Source organism: Scyliorhinus torazame, chromosome 1, assembly GCF_047496885.1.
Source record: "Scyliorhinus torazame isolate Kashiwa2021f chromosome 1, sScyTor2.1, whole genome shotgun sequence".
In the NCBI taxonomy this organism is placed as follows: Eukaryota; Metazoa; Chordata; class Chondrichthyes; order Carcharhiniformes; family Scyliorhinidae; genus Scyliorhinus; species Scyliorhinus torazame.
Genome location: NC_092707.1, coordinates 247,381,969 through 247,404,968, shown reverse-complemented (window position 1 = coordinate 247,404,968; position 23,000 = coordinate 247,381,969).

Sequence of the window (23,000 nt, the reverse complement as noted above, 5' to 3'; positions counted from 1 at the left end):
CCAGTAATCCTCCAGCTTTGGACAGGACCAAAACATATGAACGTGGTTTGTGCCCCCCCCCCCCCCCCCCCCCCCCCCACCCCCCCGCCCCGCAAAGTTCACACACATCTTCTACCCCTCAAAGAACAGGCTCATCTTCGCCCTTGTAAGGTGTGCTCTATATACCACCTTCAGCTGTATCAGCCTCAACCTCATGCACAAGGTGGAGGCGTTCACCCTCTGGAGCACCTCACACCAGAACCCCTCCTCCATACCCTCTCCCAACTCTTCCTCCCACTTTGCCTTGATCCCATCCAGCGATGCCTTCTCCTCTTCCAAAATAGCCCAGTACACCGCCGAGACTACCCCCTTCTCCAGTCCCCCTGTCATCAGCACCTCCTCCAGCAATGTGGAAGCCGGCTCTAACCGGGAATGCTCTGTATCTCCTTTCTGGCAAACCTGCATGTATCTAAATATTTCCCCCTGCTCAGCCCATACTTTGCTCCCAGCTCCTTCAACCCTGCAATCCGACCCCGAAGGAACAAAGCTTTCAGTGTCCTAATTCCTTTCTCCTCCCATCTCCGAAAATTTCCATCCCACTTCCCTGGCTCAAATCTATGGTTCCCCCGAATCGGCATTTCCCTTGACCCTGCCCCCAACCCAAAGTGCTTTCGAAACTGCCTCCAAATTCTCAACGAAGCTATTGCTACCGAACTCCCTGAGTATTTCCCCGGGGCGGCGCTGTCGCTAGCGCCTTCAATCCCAACCCCCTACACAAACTCTCCTCCATTCTGACCCACTGGGAGTCAACCCCTCTGACCCAGCTCCGTACCTTCTCCACATTCGCCGCCCAGTAGTAATACATCAGGTTCGGAAGACCGGAACCCCCTGTCTGCCTTCCCCTCTTTAGCAGCACCTTTCTAACTCTGGCCACCTTCCCATCCCATATGAACGAGGTGATCATCCCTTCAATCTCTCTAAAAAATGCATTTGGCAGGAAAATCAGCAGGCATTGGAAAATAAACAGAAATCGCAGCAAGACGTTCATTTTAACCGCCTGTACCCAACCCGCCAGTGACAAAGGGAGACTATCCCACCTTGCCAAACCAGCTTTCACCCTCCCCACCAAACTAGAAATGTAGTACCTACGGAGCCCCCTCCCCAATCCTGAGCAACCTGCACCCCCAGGTATCTAAAGTGAGTCCCTGCCCTACAGAATGGCAGCCCCCCCCCCCCACTCCTGCCCCCACCCCTGACCGAGACACCATAAAATACTCACTCTTGTCTAGATTTAATTTGTACGCCAAGAAAGACCCAAACACCCAAAACTGCTCCAGTATTCCCCTTATTGACGCACTCGTTTCCGACACGTATAATAACAAGTCATCGCGCACCGGGTCTCCCTCTACGCGGATAGAATCATAGAAGAATCATAGACGTTTACAGCATGGAAACAGGCCCTTCGGCCCAACCAGTCCATGCCGCCCAGTTTTTACCATTAAGCTAGTCCCAGTTGCCCGCACTTGGCCCATAACCCTCTATACCCATCTTACCCATGTAACTATCTAAATGTTTATTAAAAGACACAATTGTAACCGCCTCTACTACTACCTCTGGCAGCCCATTCCAGACTCTCACTACCCTCTGAGTGAAGAAATTGCCCCTCTGGGCCCTTCTGAATCTCTCCCCTCTCACCTTAAACCTATGCCCTCTAGTTTTAGACTCCCCTACCTTTGGGAAAAGATGTTGACTATCTACCTTATCTATGCCCCTCATTATTTTATAGACCTCTATAAGATCACCCCTAAGCCTCCTACGCTCCAAGGAAAAAAGTCCCAGTCTATCCAGCCTCTCCTTATAACTCAAACCATCAAGTCCCGGCAACATCCTAGTAAATCTTTTCTGCACTCTTTCCAGTTTAATAATATCCTTCCTATAATAGGGTGACCAGAACTGCACACCGTATTCCAAGTGTGGCCGTACCAATGTCTTGTACAACTTCAACAAGACGTCCCAACTCCTGTATTCAATGTTCTGACCAATGAAACCAAGCATGCCGAATGCCTTCTTCACCACCCTGTCCACCTGCGACTCCACCTTCAAGGAGCTATGAACCTGTACTCCTAGATCTCTTTGTTCTATAACTCTCCCCAACGCCATACCATTAACTGAGTAGGTCCTGGCCTGATTCGATCTGCCAAAATGCATCACCTCACATTTATCTAAATTAAACTCCATCTGCCATTCGTCGGCCCACTGGCCTAATTGATCAAGATCCCGTTGCAATCTTAGATAACCTTCTTCACTATCCACTGTGCCACCAATCTTGGTGTCATCTGCAAGCTTACTAACCATGCCTCCTAAATTCTCATCCAAATCATTAATATAAATCACAAATAACAGTGGACCCAGCACCGATCCCTGAGGCACACCACTGGTCACAGGCCTCCAGTTTGAAAAACAACCCTCTACAACCACCCTCTGCCTTCTGTCGTCCAGCCAATTTTGAATCCAATTGGCAACCTCACCCTGGATCCCGTGAGCTTTATCCTTCTGCAACAACCTACCATGCGGTACCTTGTCAAAGGCTTTGCTAAAGTCCATGTAGACAACGTCTACTGCACTGCCCTCATCTACCTTCTTGGTCACCCCCTCAAAAAACTCAATCAAATTTGTGAGACATGATTTTCCACGCACAAGCCATGCTGACTGCCCCGAATTGCCCTTAGTGTTGGTTGAGTGGGGTTACTGGGTTATGGGGATAGGGTGGTGTGGGCTTGGGTAGGGTGCTCTTTCCAAGAGCCGGTGCAGACTCGATGGGCCGAATGGCCTCCTTCTGCACTGTAAATTCTATGAAAAATTATATGAATCAGTCTCTCTAAATGCTTGTAGATCCTGTCTCTCAGAATACCTTCTAGCAGACATTAGGCTCACCGGTCTGTAGTTCCCAGGCTTTTCCCTGCTGCCCTTCTTAAACAAGGGCACAACATTCGCCACTCTCCAATCTTCAGGCACCTCACCTGTGGCTGCCGATGATTCAAATATCTCTGTTAGGGGACCCGCAATTTCCTCCCTAGCCTCCCACAACATCCTGGGATACATTTCATCAGGTCCCGGGGACTTATCTACCTTGATGCGCTTTAAGACTTCCAGCACCTCCTCCTCTGTAATATGCACACTTCTCAAGACATCACTATTTATTTCCCTTAGTTTCCTAACATCCATGCCTTTCTCCACCGTGAATACCGATGAGAAATATTCATTCAGGATCTCACCCAACTCTTGTGGCTCTGCACATAGATGTCCTTGTTGATCCTTAAGAGGCCCTACTCTGTCCCTAGTTACTCTTTTCCCCTTTATGTATCTGTAGAATCTCTTTGGATTCTCCCTTGCATTATTTGCCAAAGCAATTTCATGTCCCCTTTTTGCCCTCCTGATTTCCCTCTTAACTCTATTTCGACAATCTCTATACTCTTCAAGGGATCCACTTGATCCCAGTTGCTTATGTACGTCATATGCCTCCTTCTTCTTTTTGACCAGAGTCTCAATATCTCGAGTCATCCAGGGTTCCCTACTTCTACCAGCCTTGCCCTTCACTCTAAAGGGAATGTGCTTACCCTGCACCCTGGTTAACACATTTTTAAAAGCCTCCCATTTACCAGCCGTCCCTTTGCCTGCCAACAGTCTCCCCAATCTACCTCTGCAAGCTCCTGTCTGATACCATCAAAATTGGCCTTGCCCCAATTAAGAATTTTAACTCTTGGGCCAGACCTATCATTCTCCATAGCTATCTTAAAACTAATGGAGTTATGGTCACTTGTCCCAAAGTGATCCCTCACTAGCACTTCTGTCACTTGCCCTTCCTTATTTCCCAAGACGAGGTCAAGTTTTGCCCCCTCTCTAGTCGGTCCATCCACATGCTGAATGAGAAATTCCTCCTGAATACACTCAACAAATTTCCCTCCATCCAAGCCCCTAATGCTATGGGTGTCCCAGTCAATGTTGGGAAAGTTAAAGTCCCCTACTACTACCACCCTATTATTCTTGCAGCTATCTGTAATCTCCTTACATATTTGCTCCTCAATTTCCCGTTGACTATTTGGGGGCCTGTAGTACAGTCCTACCAAGGTGATCTCTCCCTTCTTATTTTTCAGTTCCACCCATATAGACTCAGTGGGCGAACCCTCGGTAATATCCCCTCTAAGTACTGCCGTGATGTTCTCCCTAATCAAAAACGACACTCCCCCTCCTCTCTTACCTCCTGTTCTATCCTTTCTATAGCATCTGTACCCCGGAACATTGAGCTGCCAGTCCTGCCCCTCCCTTAGCCATGTTTCAGTCATAGCTATAATATCCCAGTCCCATGTGCCCGTCCATGCCCTGAGTTCATCCGCTTTGCCCGTCAGGCCCCTTGCATTGAAATAAATGCAGTTTAATGTAGACCTTCCTTGCTGTCTGCCCTGCTTTCTCTGGTCATGCTTTACACACTCTCCCTTCCTGCCTTTTGTTTCTGTCCCCACTGACTTCCTACATCGGTTCCCATCCCCCTGGCACATTAGTTTAAACCCTCCCCAACTGCACTAGCAAACACACCCCCGAGAACATTGGTTCCGGTCCCACCCAGATGCAGACCGTCCGATTTGTACAGGTCCCACCTCCCCCAGAACCGGTCCCAATGTCCCAGGAATTTGAAAGAAACCCTCCCTCTTGCACCATCTCTCAAGCCACATATTCATCCTAGCTATCCTGTCATTCCTACTCTGACTATCCCGTGGCACTGGTAGCAATCCTGAGATTACTACCTTTGAGTTTAACCTTTAGTTTAACTCCTAACTCCCTAAATTCAGCTTGTAGGACCTCATCCCGTTTTTTACCTATATCGTTGGTGCCTATATGCACCACGACAGCTGGCTGTTCACCCTCCCCCTCCAGAATGCCCTGCAGCTGCTCCGAGACATCCTTGACCCTTGCACCAGGGAGGCAACATACCAACCTGGATTCTCGTTTGCGTCCGCAGAAACGCCTGTCTATTCCCCTTACAATTGAATCCCCTATCACTATAGCTCTGCCACTCTTTTTCCCGCCCTTCTGTGCAGCAGAGCCAGCCACGGTGCCATGAACCTGGCTGCTGCCACCTTCCCCTGGTGAGCCATCTCCCCCAACAGTTTCCAAAACGGTAAATCTGTTTTGGAGGGAGATGACCGCAGGGGATCCCTGCACTGCCTTCCTACTCTTCCTCTGTCTGTTGGTCACCCTTTCCCTATCTGCCTCAGTAATTTTAATCTGCGGTGTGACCAACTCACTGAATGTGCTATCCACAACTTCCTCAGCATCGCGGATGCTCCAAAGTGAGTCCATCCGCAGCTCCAGAGCCGTCAAGCGGTCTAACAGGAGCTGCAGTTGGACACACTTCTTGCAGATGAAGGAGTCAGGGACACCAGAAGGGTCCCTGACTTGCCACATCTCACAAGAGGAGCATGACACGGGTCTGAGCTCTCCTGCCATGACTTAAACCTGAAGTTAAATTTGAACTACACTACACAGCTAAGAGAAAGTCAAAGAGAGAGAAATCACTTACCAGTTACAAGCCAATCACTTACCTGCTGGCTGTGATGTAATTGCTCCCGAGACTCCCTCACAGGTCTGCTTCTCTGCACCTCCTTAAGATGAGCACCAAATTCCCTTAACTAGTTAATTAATTTACTTAATTAATTTGAATTTTTTATTTTTGTCACTCCCCTCTTACCCGAACTCAGCCTTACCCAAACTCAGATACACTCTGTTTGCCTCCAGCAGTCCGTTTCTATAGGCACTTCAGCCACAGCCTTTGTATCCTTCCTGATTTACAGTCAGCCAATAGGCCTGCTCCCGCAACTGATCTCCCGAAACGAACAGCTGACCTGCAAGGTAAGGAAGTTGTTAAGCAGTAGTTACCTCACCCACGGCGCGACCTTTTAAACTGTCCCCTCTGACCTGCTGTTGTATATTTCGGACCCGTTAGAGGGGATGGGGGAGGTCATGGGGATCCTGGGGGACTTCGGGAGGTTCTCGGGGTATAAGTTGAAGGTGGGGAAGAATGAGCTGTTCGTGGTCCACAGTAGGCGCCAGGAGGAGAGGAGGAGCTACCGCTCAGGATAGTGGAGAGGAGCTTTCGGTACTTGGGGATACAAGTGGCCAGGAACTGTGATGCCCTGCACAGGCTCAATTTAACCCGGCTAGTGGAGCAGATGGAGGGAGAGTTTAAAAGGTGGGATATGCTCCCGCTTTCCTTGGCAGGATGGGTGCAGACTGTGAAGATGACGGTTCTCCCCAGGTTCCTCTTCGTATTTCAGTGCCTCCCCATTTTCACCCCCAAGTCCTTCTTTAAGCGGGTGAATAGGAATGTGACGGGATTTGTGTGGGTGAATAAAACCCCGCGAGTCAAAAGGGTATTCTTGGAGCGTAGCCGGAGGGGGGGGGGGAAGGATTGGCTCTGCCGAACTTCTGCAGTTATTACTGGGCGGCCAATGTGGCCATGATCAGGAAATGGATGATGGAGGAGGGGGCGGTGTGGGGGCGGTTGGAGGCGGCGTTGTGTAGAGGCACTAGCCTAGGGGCACTTGTTAAAGCTCCACTGCCGTTCTCGCCGGTGCGATACACCACTAGTCCAGTGGTGACGGCGGCACTGAGGATCTGGGGGCAGTGGAGGAGACACAAGGGAGAGGAGGGGGCCTCGGTGTGGACCCCGATACGGAATAACCACAGATTTGCTCCGGGTAGGTTGGATGGGGGATACCAAGGCTGGTATAGGGCAGGTATTAGGAAGATGGGGGACCTGTTTATAGATGGGACTTTCCCTAGCATGCAGGCGCTGGAGGTGAGGTTCGGCCTGCCCCCAGAGAATGCGTTCAGGTACCTCCAGGTTCGGGACTTTCTTAGAAAACAGGTGGGGACATTTCCGCTGCTGCCCCCGCGTAGGATCCAGGACAGGGTGGTGTCTGGCATCTGGGTAGGGGAGGGGAAAGTGTCGGACATATATCAGGAGCTGCAGGAGGTGGAGGAAGCCTCAGTGGAGGAGTGAAGGGCAAGTGGGAGGAGGAGCTGGGTGAGGAGCTGGATGAGGGCCTGTGGGCCGATGCCCTGGGCAGGGTGAACTCCTCCTCATCATGTGCCAGGCTTAGCTTAATTCAGTTCAAGGTAGTGCACGGACGCATATAATGGCGGCAAGAATGAATAAGTTTTTTGGGGTGGAGGACAGGTGCCAGAGATGTGCAGGGAGTGTGGCGAACCATGCCCATATGTTTTGGGCATGCCCGGCGCTTAAAGAATTCTGGCAGGGGTTTGTGAGGGTGATGTTTAGGGTTTTGGACGCTTGGGTGAAGGCGAGCCCAGCGGTAGCGATATTTGGGGTGGCGGAGGATCCGGGAGTGCAGGAAGCGAAAGAGGCCGAGGTACTGGCCTTTGCCTCCCTGGTAGCCCGGAGACGGATCTTGTTAATGTGGAGGGACTCGAAACCCCCGAGTGTGGAGACCTGGGTTAGCGATATGGCAGGGTTCCTCAGCCTGGAGCGAATAAAGTTCGCCTTGAGAGGGTCCTTGATGGGGTTCTCCCAGCGGTGGCAACCTTTCCTTGACTTTCTAGGGGAGCAGTAAGTGTCAGCAGCAACAGCATCCTTGGGGGGGGGGGGGGGAAGGGGGGGGGGGGTCAGATGGGGGGGGTACTGTTGATACAATGTGAGTTGGGCATGGAGACAAAACCCACCGTGTCCTGTTTAAAAAAAAAAAAAATCTGTTGTGTAAGTAGTTTCACTGTAAGCTTAGGGATATGTTTATTATTATTTTCCATTACTATCTGTATTTCTATTTTCGTTATGTAAAAACGCTCATTGGAAAAACTTTAATAAAACATTTATTTTTTCTAAAAATAACAAGTCATTGCCATATAATGACACCCGATGCTCTATTCCCCCCACCCCCCGCACTATCCCTTTCCATTCCCCTGAACTTTTTAATACGATGGCCAATGGCTCAAATATGCAAATAGCAGGGGGGACATAGGACATCCCTGCCTAGTCCCACGGTGGAGAGAAAAGTATCTCGAGCTGATGTTATTTGTGCAGACACTCGCCCTTGGCTCCTTTACCCAGTCCACAAATCTTGGTCCAATCCCAAACCGCTCCAAAACTGTCATCAAGTTACCCCATTCTACCCACTCAAACGTTTTCTCGGTGAGCAATGCCACAACCACCTCTGTTTCCTTCCCCTCCGCCGGTACCATAACCACGTCCAATACCCTCCTAATGTTCGAAAAGATCTGCCACCCTCTCACAAACCCCGTCTGATCTTCATCTATCACCTTCGGGAGGCACTCCTCTAGCCTTCCTGCCAATTCCTTTGCCAATATCTTTGCGTCCAGGTTTAAAAGTGATATGGGATGGGCCTATACGACCCACACTCTGTTGGATCCTTATCTCTTTTCAACAACAGGGAAATTGATGCCTGCCCCAAAGTTTGTGGTAACAACCCCTTCCCTATCGCCTCCTCAAACATCCCCACCATTAGCGGTGCCAGTTTATCTTTGATTTTTTAAATAATATTCCACCGGAAACCCATCCGGCCCTGCCACCTGCATCCTCCCAATCGCATCTTTTATCTCCTGCTCCACTATCGCCCCTTCTAATGTAGCCCTGTCCCCCTCCCCTAACTGTGGGTACTCCAGCCCATCTAGAGATTCCTGCATCTCCTGACCTCCCCCAGGTGGCTCTGACCTGTACACCTCTCATAGAATTCCTTAAAGACCTTGTTAATCTGATCTGGAGCTACCACCAACTTCCTTGCCCTGTCCCGCACCTGGACAATTTCCCTTGCCGCAGCCTCCCTCCAGAGCTGATCCGCCAACATACCGCCAACACCCGCCTTCTCTCCATGCTCGTAAATTGCACCCCTTGCTCACCTCAATTGACGTACTGCCTTCCTGGTAGATAGTCGGTCAAAGCTCCCCTGTAGTTCCTTCCTCTTTCCAACTTCGCTGGGTCCCCATCTTCTGCATACCTCCTATCTACCCCCAGCATCTCATCTATTAACCTCTGACGCTCCAACCTCTCCTTTTTGTCTAGCCTAGCCTTGAATGAGATCACCTTGCCCCTCATCACCGCCTTTCGAGCCTCCCAGACAACTGCCTTCGACACCTCACCCATGCAGTTGAAACCTACATATTCCTTGATTACTTTTTCAATTTTGCCACAGAACCCTCGGTCCCCCAACAGTCCCACATCTAATTTCCATCCTGGTCTCTGTACCACCCCCTTCTCCAGTACCATATCCACCCAATGCGGAGCATGATCTGATATTGCAATTGCCGAGTACTCCGACCCTTTAACCCCAGGCAGCAGCGCCTTCCCCACCATGGAAAAGTCAATCCGCGAGTACACGTTATGGACCGCCGAGAACAATGAGTAATCCTGAAATGAAATGAAATGAAAATCGCTTATTGTCACAAGTAGGCTTCAAATGAAGTTACTGTGAAAAGCCCCTAGTCGCCACATTCCGGCGCCTGTTCGGGGAGGCTGTTACGGGAATCAAACCGTGCTGCTGGCCTGCCTTGGTCTGCTTTCAAAGCCAGCGATTTAGCCCTGTGCTAAACAGCCCCTCCTGCTCCTGCTCCTTTGAGTGCAGAAACCTCCAAGGGTCCACCCCTCCCATTTCCACCATTAACCCAACCAACAGCTTTGCCCCCCCCTGATGGGATCAGCGAGTGCAGCCATGACCTGTCCAACCTTGGCTCCTGCACCAAGTTCCAGTCCTCCCCCCCACTATCAGTTCGTGTGAGTCCAAGTCGGGGATGGCCCCACACCCCTTTTTCAGGAATTCCACATTGTCCCAATTGGGACCATATACACTTACCAGCACCACTAACCTCTCCTCCAGCGACCCTGTCACAATCACATATTTACCCTCCTGATCTGCAGCCACCTTCTCCAACAGGAACTGTACCTTTTTGCTGACCATTACAACTACCCCTCGAGCCCTTCCGTCAAATCCAGAGTGAAACACCTGACTAAACCAGCCCTTTTTAAGTCTCACCTGATCCTTCACCCTCAAGTGAGTCTCCTGCAGCATTGCTACATCAGCCTGCAAACTTTTAAGATGTGCAGGGCAGCACGGTGGCGCAGTGGGTTAGCCCTGTTGCCTCATAGCGCCGAGGTCCCAGGTTCGATCCCGGCTCTGGGCCACTGTCCATGTGGAATTTGCACATTCTCCCCGTGTCTGCGTGGGTTTCGCCCCCACAACCCAAAGATGTGCAGGGTAGGTGGATTGGCCACACTAAATTGCCCCTTAATTGGAAAAAGGAAATGAATTGGGTACTCTAAATTTATAAAAAATAAACTTTTAAGATGCTCAAGCACCCTTGGCCTCTTGATTGGATCTCCCAACCCCCTCATGTTCCACATGACTATCCTAACTGGGGGTCTCTAACCCCACCCCTTCTTATCCACCATCATCATACCACCAGACCCTGCCCCATAAGCCTGACCCGCCCCTATCCATTATTAACATCGACCCCCCACCCCCCCAGAATCCCCGCCTGCACTTCCCCTCGAAAGAATGTCACCCAATATCGATCCTCTTTCCCCCCCTCCTTGTTCGCCTCGTAGGCCCATCGAAATCTGTTAACCAGGCTCCGCAGCCCTCCTCTCGCCAAACCTCCATTCACTAGCCAACTTTAGTTAGCTAGCGCGGGTGCCCCTCACCCAAGGCATACCGTCCCCTCCCACCCAGTCCCAGAAGAAAAAGGAAAACAATCCAACCCATTCAATTCACCAAAATAATATAACATATAACCGTTGCAACAAAATAAAAGGAACAAAAATGTCAATCAAACCAGACTATAACTTAAACTCTATAACAATGTGAAGTCAAGTAAGTTACAATATAGGTCAATGAAAAGACAGTTCTAACATTTATACATTTTCCAGCTCCCTAGTCACAGTCCACGATCTCTCTTCCAGCTCCACTCCTCACTTCTGTCCCAAGCCTTCTGCCTTCACCGTTTCAAAATAAAAATCTTTGGCGTGTACCCTCAGCTTTGTTGGGTATACCATATCAAATCACACCCCTTTCTTGTACAGTGCCACCTTCACTCTCTGAACGCCACTCATCTCTTTGCCAATTCCTCCATCAAGTCCTGGTAAATCCGAACTCTAGTACCATCCCACTGCACCTCCCGCTTCTGCTTTACTCAGTTTAACACCTTCTCCTTCATGTGGTATTTATGGAAGCAGATAATTACTGCCCTTGGCGGCTTATTTACTTTGGGTTTCGGCCTTAACGTCCGATGAGCTGGGCCCAGTTCATACCAGGAGGGGTCTTCGCCCTGCCCCATCAACTCTGCCAGCATCTTAGTGAAGTACTCAGTTGGCCTTGAGCCCTCTGCCCCTTCGGGCAAGCCCACAATTCTCAGATTTTGCCGCCTCGAGTGGTTCTCCAAGTCTTCGAGCTTTGCTCGGAGTGCTCGGTTGACCTCCACCACCCTCCGCAGCTCGTCCCCCATCGAGGTGAGCTGGTCACTGTGCTGTGACACGGCCTCCTCCACTTCCTTCATCTTTTCACCTTGTTCTCTCACCTCGGCCGTTGTCTTTGCCACAGCTACCCTCACCGGGGCGATTGCCTCCTCCAACAATGATTTCAATGCAACCGCCATCTCCTTCCTCAATGCCTCCATGAGCCTCGCAAACTGCTTATCCAGCTCCACCATCATCACCTCGGTCATCTTTTCCACTGTAAGTAGTGCAGCCCCACCATGCGGTCCGACATCCGCCATCTTGTTAGCGCTTTTAGTGGTCCTCTCATTCAACGGCGAACCCGCATTTCCTCTCTTCTTCACAGCTGTTTTTGGCATCCTTTAACAACTTATTATTGTTCCCCTTCTTTCTTCAATCTTAAAATAAATAAATAATGAAATAAGAAATTAATTTTTTTTTTAAAGTAAATAAATATATAAATAAAATTTAAAAAATAGAAAATAAAACAAATTACAAAAAAAAAAAAATCAAAATTCGAAAAATCTCTTCCCCCGGGACCGGACTTCAAACATCTCGAACATTCATTTTCAGCGTGGGCCGCCAGATGTGCTCTGCTCCCTCTCTACATCGCGTCCTGGATTCGGGCCTTGCGTCGTGCCAAGCTCCGTCCCCACCGCTCACTTTGGGCTTCATGCTCCCTGCTCCACCGGCTCCAAACCGGCCTGATGCGGCACCCACCCCTCAGGCCCCAAAGGTCAAAGAAATCGTGATCTCAAAAACAACGTGAAACTCCCGAAATAGGTCAAAATATCACGGACCGGCAGGAGCCTCTTCTCAACGCGGCCGCTCCGCTCGCAAGCACCACCGGAAGTCAGAAGTCCTCAGAGTTATGTATAACTCTCAGCTTCGCCGGGTAGACCACCCCAAATCTCACATTGCTTTTATACAATGCCACCTTCGCCCGACTAAAGGCCACCCACCTTCTCGCCAGCTCTGAAGTGAGATCCTGGCATATACAAATACCATCTCCTTCCCACCTCACCTCTCAGTTCAGCTTTGCCCATCTCAACAACTTTTTTTCACCTGATAGCTGTGGAAACATACTATCACAGCTCTTGGTGGCTCATTTGCCTTTGGTTGTAGCTGGAGCGACCGGTGAGCTCTGAACAGCCCCACAGTTTACCTTCCCTTTGTCACCGACAATCACAGCATATGACTGGCCACAATGCAAAAATAAAAGACATCATTTTTTATCATTCATGGGATGTGAGTGTCGCTGGCAAGGCCTGCACTTATTGCGCATCCCTAATTAACACTGAGCAAGGGATTGTGCGCTGTCTTCCTGAACCAATGCAGTCTTTGTGCTGTAGGAACACCCACTGTTCTGTTGGGGAAGGAGTTCTGGGATTTTGTCTCAGTGACAGTGAAGGGATGGTGACATATTTCAAATCAGGGTGGTGTGTGAATTAGAGGTGTTCTCATGCATCTGTTGTCCTTATCTTTATAGATGGTAGAGTTCAAGGGTTTGGAAGGTGAGGTGAAAGGAGCTTTAATGCATTGCTGAAATGCACTTTGTAGTTGGTACATACTGCTGTTACTGTGCACCAGTGCTGGCGGATTGAATGCTTAATGTGGCAGGAGGGGTGTCAATCAAGCGACTGCTTTGTCTTGGCTGGTGTTAAACTTCTTGAGTGTTGTTGGAGCTACTTTCATCCAGGAAATTGGAGAATATTCCATAACACTCCAGTCTTCTGCCTTGTAGATAGTGGACGGGCTTTGGGGAATCAGGAAGTGAGTTACTTGCTGCATAATTCCTAGCCTCTGATCTGCATTTGGTGGTCAGTCATCCAGTCACAGTGGCTGATCACTTCTGTCAATGGTAACCATCAGAATGCTGATGGTGGGGGAATGTCATGGGGAGATGGTTAGATTCTCTCTTGTTGAAGATTGTCATTGCTTAGCAATTGTGTGATGCAAATGTTGCCTGCCACATTTGAGCCCAAGCCTGAATGCTGTCCAGAACTTGCTGCACATGGGCATGGACAGCTTTGTTATCTGAGATGTTGCAAATGGCACTGGACACTGCGCAATCATCAGCGAACATCCACATTTCTGACCTTATGTTGGAGGCAAGGTCATTGATGAAAGAGCTGAAGATGGTTATGCCCAGGCCATGACTTTGAGGAATGCCTGAAGCAATATCCTGGGGCTGAGATGATTGGCCACAAACAATTTCCTTTGTCGTAGCTATAATTCCTATCAGCTTCAATTTTTCTAGGGCACTTGGTCAAATGCTGCCTTGATGACAAGGGCAGACTCTCTTATCTCACTTCAGGAATTCAGCTCTTTCATCCATGTCTTGAACAAGGCTGTAATGAGGTCTGCAGATATGTGGCCCTGACCTGAACTGAACACCGATGAGCTGCTTATTGCTCAGTGTAGCTTGGTAGGACTATCAACTGTGCTGTGTTTCCATTCAAAGTAAAGGCTAAAATCATACAAGATTGGTAAAAAAAATAACATGGGTTCTTTCTTTGAAGTCATGATCATATACAGACAATGTTAACTGGGATGCTATGTATACATATCTGACTTCTACAAGTTGCTGCCGTAAGCAGAGTTCCGAGTTCATGAGACTAATTCAGCATATTCTGATCATGTGGATCATATCAGAACACGTCTTTACCTTCCATCACTTTGCAGTATTGAGAGTAAATTGAAAGGGCAGTAATTGACCGGGTTGGATTTGTCCTGCTTTTTGTAGGCAGGACATACCTGGGCAATTTTCCATATTGTCGAGTAGATGTCACTGTTGTAGCTGTACCGGAACAACTTGTCCAGGGACGTGACTAATTCTGAGCATGTCTTCAGTACTTCAGTGCTACTATTGTATGAAGTGCCTTCAGCTATTTCTTGTCAGCACATGGAGTAATTTGAATTGCTGAAGACTGGCATCTGTGATGGGGTCCTCAGGAGGAGGCCAAGATGGATCATCCACTTGGCATTTCCAGCTGAAAATTGTTGCAAACACTTCAGCCTTGTCCTTTGCACTGGCAAACTTGGCTTCACCATTATTCAGGATCGGGCTATTTGTGGAGCTTCCTCCACCAGTTTGTTGTTTACTAGTCAACTGCCATTCACAACTGGATGTGACAGACTTAGCTCCAACAGTAGCATGCTGCTTCTGCTGTCTGGAGTACATTTAGCCTGTGTTGTTACTTTACCAAGTTGACAACTCAGTTTTAGGTATGCTTAGTGCTACTCCTGCCATGCTCTACTACATTCCTCATTGAGCCAGGATTGGTGTCCTAGCTTGATGGTAATGGTAGAGTGAGTGATATTCTGGACCACAAGGTTACAGATTGTGGTTGGACACAATTCTGCTGCTGCTGATTCCCCCAGAACAACTCATGGATAGCAGTTTTGTGAGGCTTGATCTGTCCTGAAAATATTCTAAGCAGAATGTTTTAATGACGCCATTTCATATTGCTAACATTGTGCATCCACTTAGTGCCTTTCTTAATTGTGCCTTCACCTGTCTCATTGAGTGACTGAAACATTGTTGGCGAAGGGCTGTTGACTTTTAGAGAAGGGGACTGATGGTTTTGGAGGACAACCTGAAGCAGTTTTGGGCCTAGAAGGCCTGGCTGTGGCCTGCTCCATTGTGGCATTGGCAGCTGAAGCCTGGGCTGGCTGGAAGAGCACAGCAAGGGCATTGGTGGAGTGGCAGGAATGGGGACACAAATACTATCATTCTGAGAGAGGTCAGAATGTGCATGCAACATCTAGCCACTGCCCCTTCCCCGGGGCAGCACTTCAACAACTGCTATATAGAATCATAGAATTTACAATGCAGAAGGAAGTCATTCGGCCCATCGAGTCTGCACCGACCCTTGGAAAGAGCATATGTGTTGGAGGACAGATTGCTGGACTGCTGTGACACTCTACAAGCCCTTTTGCACAATGTGATCCAGAACCACAATGACAGCAGTCTGAGCTTGCATGGCAGGATGACTTTGAAAGACACCAGTCTGAGCTTCCGTTGTAGCATTTAGATGTTGGGCGGCGGCTGCTTGTATTGCAAAGGAAGCTGCAACATTGGTCATCAGATGCAGAACCATGGTTGCATTCAGAAGTGTGTGAACGGACTTAGCCACTGTTTCCATTCTGGAAAGGATTAACTCCAAGCTCTGCACAAAGACCTGCACCAGTTGGTGCCAAACCCCGGCATTCTCCTCGACATTGACAGGCCTGCCAATGTACAAAGCATTTTGTTGGGCATACCTATCAGCTGTCTTCTGTAGGCTTCCCCATTGAAGATGCCGGAAGCATGCAACTCTTACAACCTCTTGCTACATTTCCCTCACCACAATCTTACCCTGTGCTTTTGTCCTCTCATCTGAATCCTCTGCAGCACAACCAGCGTGTGACCTCACCCTCCAGCAGCTAACACCTGTGCTACCCTTGCTCCCAACCAGACTGCAAGCCGCTCAACAAGTCCAGATTTTGCTTCTATATTTTGTAAAGTATGCATAGTTTCAGTATCTAAACTGGTGGCTGCAAGTGACAGTGCATCATCATTCCTGTCCCCAAGTTGTTTCTTCATTGCTTGGCCAGGTTGCACTTCCTGGGTGTCTGAAAGGACAGAACCACAGGATAACATTGTGGTGCGGGAAATGGGGTGGGAGGTTATATGAGTTGTATGCCATCTTCAGCTTGTAATTCAGAAAAAGTATGTGATGAGGGGGAGGTGTGATGTGAGGAGGAGGAGGATTAGGTATGAGGATACTGTCACCTTCGATAGTTTTAGTCCCATTGCTGGCTGCGGCCTGAGTAGAGGGCAGCCCAATAATGGGCAGCATTATCTCCTCCACAAGGGTCAGGGAATATCGGCATGCCTGTTCCCCTCTGGTTAGTTCTTGCTGCTTCAATTGTGTGCTACCTTGTCCTATGCATGAGAGAAATAGATCAGTGACTGTCATGCAGCCTGTTTGGGTGATATGGCTCTCATGGTTGAATAGCTGGCAACATATGCAAGCTGTGAGATGTGGGTGAGAGACCTGAAGTGCTGGTTGTGTAAAGGTGCAGTGAAGCATATGAATATGAGATATGTGTCCTGATTGATTGAGTTTATTGGTAGATGTGTGATAGGGTGGTGGTGATTTGAGCAGCGTCTGAAACTGATGATGTAGCCTTTAAGAAATGGCATTTGACCTTGACTGCTCATGTGAGGTTATGAAACTTCTTATAAGATTGCATCCAGATCCTCATGACTATCTGCTCCCACTGCCTCTTCACCATATGTCTGTCAGGCCTCCTAGTCCCTTGTAGATCCAGGACATCTTTCCTCCATTCCACTTCTTCCACCAATGCCTCCGGCCCAGCATCTGAAAACCTCAGAGCCCACTCTCTCCTATGTTGTGCCTTTCTTCTATTCTTCTATGTTTCCCAGGTTAGAGTCAGAGCCACTTGCTGAATGACTGGCAGCACCTGCCACAGACATTTGTACCTCACTTTAACCAGTGCAAGCTAGCTATAAGTGATTCTAGCCACTCACAATATTGGTCTTGTGAGAACCTTCACGAGGACCATGGGGGATCCTTCATCAATCTCCCCATGGGGCTAGTGGAATACAAGTTGCCACAGGAACGGGAAGAGGTCCATCCAGCAGGAACATGTTATCGAGCACTTTAAATGCCAACTCATAACCGGACCGAGATTCCTGTTAGTCCTGGGCTTGGATACTTGTGTTGTATGCCGTGGGTGCGGCATTACATAAAATAAAATGAGTTAAACCTTCACTTTCATCTTCCACACTGGCGACGAAGAGCAAGAATGGGATACTGGGCGGCATAGTGGTGCAGTGGTTAGCACTGCTGCTTACGGCGCTGAGGACCCGAGTTCGATCCCAGCCCCGGGTCACTGTCCGTGTGGAGTTTGCACATTCTCCCCGTGTCTGCGTGGGTTTTACCCCGACAACCCAAAGATGTGCAGGGTAGGTGGATTGGCCACACTAAATTGCCCCTTAATTGGAAAAAAAAATTGGGTACTCTAAATTTATTTTAAAAAAAAGAATGGGATTCTGGACAGCCCTGCTTGAGAAAAAAACGACACCTCCAGTAAGGAGTGTATGAAACGGACCTGTAAATGCCATTATTTAGGATACTCAAACTGTATGATGCAGGTGTGGAGGATTGGTCCCAGTAAGCCGAAAGAATGCACTATTTATTTTGTGGAAATGGCATAGAAGCCCGACAAAAGGTAATCATTTTGACCGCTTTCAGAGCCCAGACATTCAACATCATTAGGAGCCTGACTTTCCCGGCAGCCCAAGACTCCAAAACGTTTACTGAGCTGGTAGACTTAGTGGCAAACCACTACGACCTGAGACCATTGGTTATTCTCCAGCTGGCTTTGTATAGCTGGACGAATCCCTGGAGAGCCTGTAACAGAGTTCCTGACCAGGCTCTGGAAACTGGCAGAACCCTGTGAGTATGGGTCATCGCTGCCGGAGATGCTACGGGACCGACTGATATGTGAGATAAACAATGTTGTGACACAGGGAAAACGGCCTACAGAACCAGCCCTTCACCTCAAAAGAACCATAGAACTGGCACTGTCCCTGGAAAATGCCGGAAAAAGGACCCAGGAACTCCAAGTTCAATGGACTGCAGCGTGCACAATGTCGGAAGTGCCCCGTAAAGGAAAACAGGGCTCCCTGTACAAAACACCTCTGCGCCCCACCCACCACCTGTTAACCACTCAGCAAGGCACACAAGAGCATGGGTCAATAGCTGTCAAACCCCAGGACTGTTAGAGAAACATCCCAAGAAGATTTTGGGGAATGCTTGCAAGGGTACTGTGCCACCGCCTAAAGAATATACTCAAGGCAAGGCTGCCAAAATCGTCAGTACGCATATGGCCCAGGCCAAAAGCCAAAGGCATCTCAGGGCCTTGCAAATCCACCAGATCGAACAGGATGAACTGATGCAGCTGAATTACATCACCACCCCCAAAGTTGCCCCAATCAAAATTAAACTATAGGTCAACAGTCAATTGTTAGAAACAGGAATTGATGTCTCCATTTTAGGGGAAAAAAACCTTCAGATGTCTCCAAGTCAGCATTGCACCCCTGTGTGGGACACCATGACCAGGCTGGCCGCATACAGCGGGGAGCCTCAACAAATTGTAAGGACCAGCATGACCCCGGTCACCCATGGGCAACAGACGATCCAACTCCCCCTAATAGTCATACAAAGACCAGGACCCAGTCTTCTGGGTGGAGACTGGCTGCAAAACAATCCAATTGGACTGGCAGCAAATGTTCAGAATGCAAACCGGTGGCCTGTACAAAGTCATTGGGAAATATCTATAGGTGTTTCAGGGATAACCTTGGCAAAATCAAAGTAGAAAGATATTATGATACCAGACTAGACCCCAACAGTGGCTAGGATACTGGACAGAAATCCCAATATTTTATTTTAATTTTGTAGGATTGTGAGGAGAGGACACCTCACTCCAGGAGTGAGTTCACAAAGAAATGGGGATATGATATATTAAAACAAACTTTATTACTAACACAGTATCTTTAAAAGCACATCAGAAAATAACTTATACTTGCCCCTTAAGCAATACCAGTCAATACAGTAAACACAATACCCTTAACTGCTATCTTTATTCCCACTTAAACAACAAGAAAATAAATCTCAGCTCTCAATCCACTTTAACTACCAATGGCACATATGAATATTTGCTTAACAGAGATGTTCTTTGAGAAGGAAAGATCTTTTCACACTGCTTTAAAGAAAAGATCTGATGCCTGTCAGACCCATGCAGAAACTCTGGCTGTATTTCTTCAGAAGATGCTACTTAGCTTGTTTCAGCTCCCCCTTGTTCTCAGACAAGTCTGCACTGCTTTAAATAGTTAACCTATTTTAATTGAACAACTGCTTGACCTCTGGACACAATATTTACTGTATTGAGTAGTATTGCTTAAGGGGTAAGTGTAAGTTATTTTCTGGTGTGATGTTAAAGATACCCGGAGCGACGCTATGAACAAATCGAAAAAGCAAGTCTTGCTGTAATATTCGGAGTAAAGAAAGTCCATCTGTAAATGTACAGCTGACACTTTACGATAATCACAGACCATAAACCTCTGTTGAGTGTTTTTAAGGGGGAAAAAGCGATCTCACCCATTCCCTTGGCTTGGATTCAATGCTGGGCACTATTTTTGGCGGCATATGAGTACTCCTTTGAGCACCAGGAACCACCCAGGTACCCACATAGCCAACGCTAATTCCCTGAATTGCCTCCCGTTACCCACAAGCTTTGCCCCCCTACCCAAGAATGAACAAAGTCATCATGACTTTAAACCTTATGGGCACCCTGCTTGTGTCTGCCAAGAAAATCCAGACATGGACCCAGAAAGACCAGGAATTCAAGGACACCCTGTGGAGGATCTAAAACCCTTCCTATCTAAAATGTAAGAATTCAGCGTGGAAGATGGCATCATCCTGATGGGAGCCCAAGTGGTTGTCCCCCACCTGAGCCAGTGCCCAATCTTGAAGGAGCTACACAGCGGTCAGCTAGGAGTCTCCAAGAAGAAGATGCTCACAAGGAGCTATGTCCCGTGGCCCGGGCACAACTCTGACATTGAGAATTTGGTGAAACAGTGCCTGTCATGACAGGAAAATCAGAAGCTGGTGCCGTCGGACTCGCTACAGCGTTACGGCCTTTGTGATGGCGCAGATGCACCTGTGCACCAAGCTCTGAGATTCTGAGCAGGTCTCCACTCGGCACCCGGAAGGACCCTATGGTGTAAAGGTTCAGGGTGACCGTCAGCGGGTGTCCTCTGTCATTCCCCCATGATGCCAGGTGTGCCATGATCTGGCAGATATGTCGCACTGTCCCCCTGCTCAGCCGGAGTCTTCGACGCCATGCCTGGTCCAGCAGGTTCTCAAATGACAGGCACCGCCGGTACACATGAGGCCACAAGCGGCACCTCCTTTGCACATCCCCCTCCTCCTTGGCCTGTTGGGCAGCCGGCTCTCTATCCACAGGGCTGCCTCCTGTTCCTCTGGGGCATACACCGCTGCTGTAACTTCCTCCTCCTCCAACAGCTCCAGCCTCAGTGCATACCCCAGTGCTACGGCGACTAGGAGGAAGGTCATCATTGTTGGTTGAATTCCGATATCCATTATCTGCAGGGGGTGCAAGGCATAAATGTTAGCAAGGTGTGCACCCCGTGACCAAACAGGTCCAACGGGCTACATGATGACCCGGTTGGCACTGCGGACCCTGCCCCCACATGATCTCCACACCAAGGTGCGGAGGTGGTGGGGTAGAGGGTGGGGTGGAGTGCGAGGGTGGTGGGGGTGAAGGGTGGGGGCTGAGGGGTGGGGAGGTGGGGTGGAGGATGGGGGCTGGGGTGCGAGGGTGGTGGGGTGGCCCCCACCCATATGGCCAGTGTCACTTTGCAGGACCAGAGTGGGTGGTCAGTGGGGTACTCAGCAAGGTGTCTGCCTTGTAGGCCACAGCAATGGTGGACCGTGCCCCCACCCCCCCCACACACACACACCAAGCCAACCCAGCCAGTGTCAGGACCAGCAGCCCACAGTTGTAACACTCCATGTCCTACCTCCTCTCTCTCTCCCTCATCAGCAACAGCGCATGTTTCTCGATTTGTAAAAGCACATGTGAATCCCACTGTGGAGGCGGAGAATTGCGGACGCCCCGGAGAATACAAGGTCAGGTCCGCTAATGATGTGCAAACGCCGTTTACTGTACGTGTGGAGTGCAATGCATTGCCGCCGCTGTCGAGGCACCGGAGAATTGCAATTTGCCGGGAAACTGGAACACGCCACGATTTTGGCGCAGAACCGATTCTCGGCTCAATTGCCTTTCCCGATTGTGGCACCTGCCGACGGAGACTCACGCCCCATGTTCTATTTTGTTGGAAACATTTACAGAGATTATGAAATTTCACGTTATTTCAATTAGAATTATTTTGTTTGCATTATAGAATATACTACGGTACACGGAACCAAATCATCCTGATTATTACCTGCTGCCATTATGCACACACCATTTCCAAGCTTTCCTTTCCCGATTCAGCCATCTACTCCAGTATAATGAAGAATTGCTGAAACAGACCAGAAAAGGCTTAACAAGGTAGGTAACTCTGGCACTAGAATCTTTAGAGTTCCAGTGGAACATGAATTTAATATCTCAACCTAAAATTCAATTTGACCTGAATAAATATAGGAAATGCTCGACAACAAGAGACCAAAATCCATCTAGCTCACCTTCTCCCTTCCTGGTATTCACCTGGTTATAGTAATAATAGTGTCGTTGAGCAATCATAGCAATTTATTCCTATCAATTAGCCTAAAACAGACCTAGACATTGCACCAGGACAACCCCAATGGCGGGGAGCGTTTGTGAACCTTTGATTCAAAGTCACCTCTTTCTCCCAAACCTCCTCCACAAACTGTGGGTCACCTCTCAAGTTACTCATATACTATATCCTAAAGTGCTATTTTATTAAATAAATCAATTTCATTTGCATTTACACCAACTGCTTCTGCTGTATCCCTTTGGGAATCTGTTCTACAGGCTGTTAGATAAAATGGGAAGGCTGGGCAGGGGAAAATAGGAAAATTGTCAGACTCGTGCCATCTTTCCAGAATTCCCATCAATTACCTCATATGGAATAAGTTCAGGCTACAAGCAGGAAAATGGAGTTGTAGCCCATTCAACTATTCCTCATTTCCACGGGACAGCAGGAGTGTTACTCCAATACACCAAAATATAGCAGAATTTTCCAATTTTTTTAGCTTACCGTGGTTTTGGGCAGGAGAAGTGGAGAGCATTCGCCAGCGGCAGTGGTGGATTTCACACCATATTTTTAGCCACTTTGGGGGAAAAAACACCTTGCACTGGATGCTCGCCGTCTCCATGCTGGGCAGATTCTGATTCGCCTGCTCTGCCATCAGCTGAGTGCTTCAATCAGCAGGGCGCTCCATTTAAAGGTCAACCCAGCACTCGTTCAAATTCCACCGATGACTGTGGCTATGAAGAGAGCTGCCTCAAGATTCAGTGAAATGTCACTTGGCAGAATGCTGGGTGCTGTGAAGGAGCAGCGGCACATCTTGTATCCCCAAACGGGGAGGAGATCCACGAGCAAGGTCACCAACCCTGCATGGGAGGCTGTGGCTGTGCTGGTAAGTGCCAGCACTCTGCACAGGAGGACAGCCAGCCAATGCAGGAAGAGGATGAATGCTCTCCGCCGTTCTGCCAGAGTATGTCACTCTTCCCATCTGTCACCACTCATCCACTGATCACACATCCACTGGGAGCTCACTCACTGCCACCTCAAGGGACAACATCGCGTGCTCTCTGACACACTTCCTCACCTCCCCTGTGGCTCATCATCTCTTCACATCCCTGCTCCCACTCACCATCCATTCATGCCAGGCCTCCTTACCATCTGCCCTGGCATATGGCCTGTTTACACTCTCCC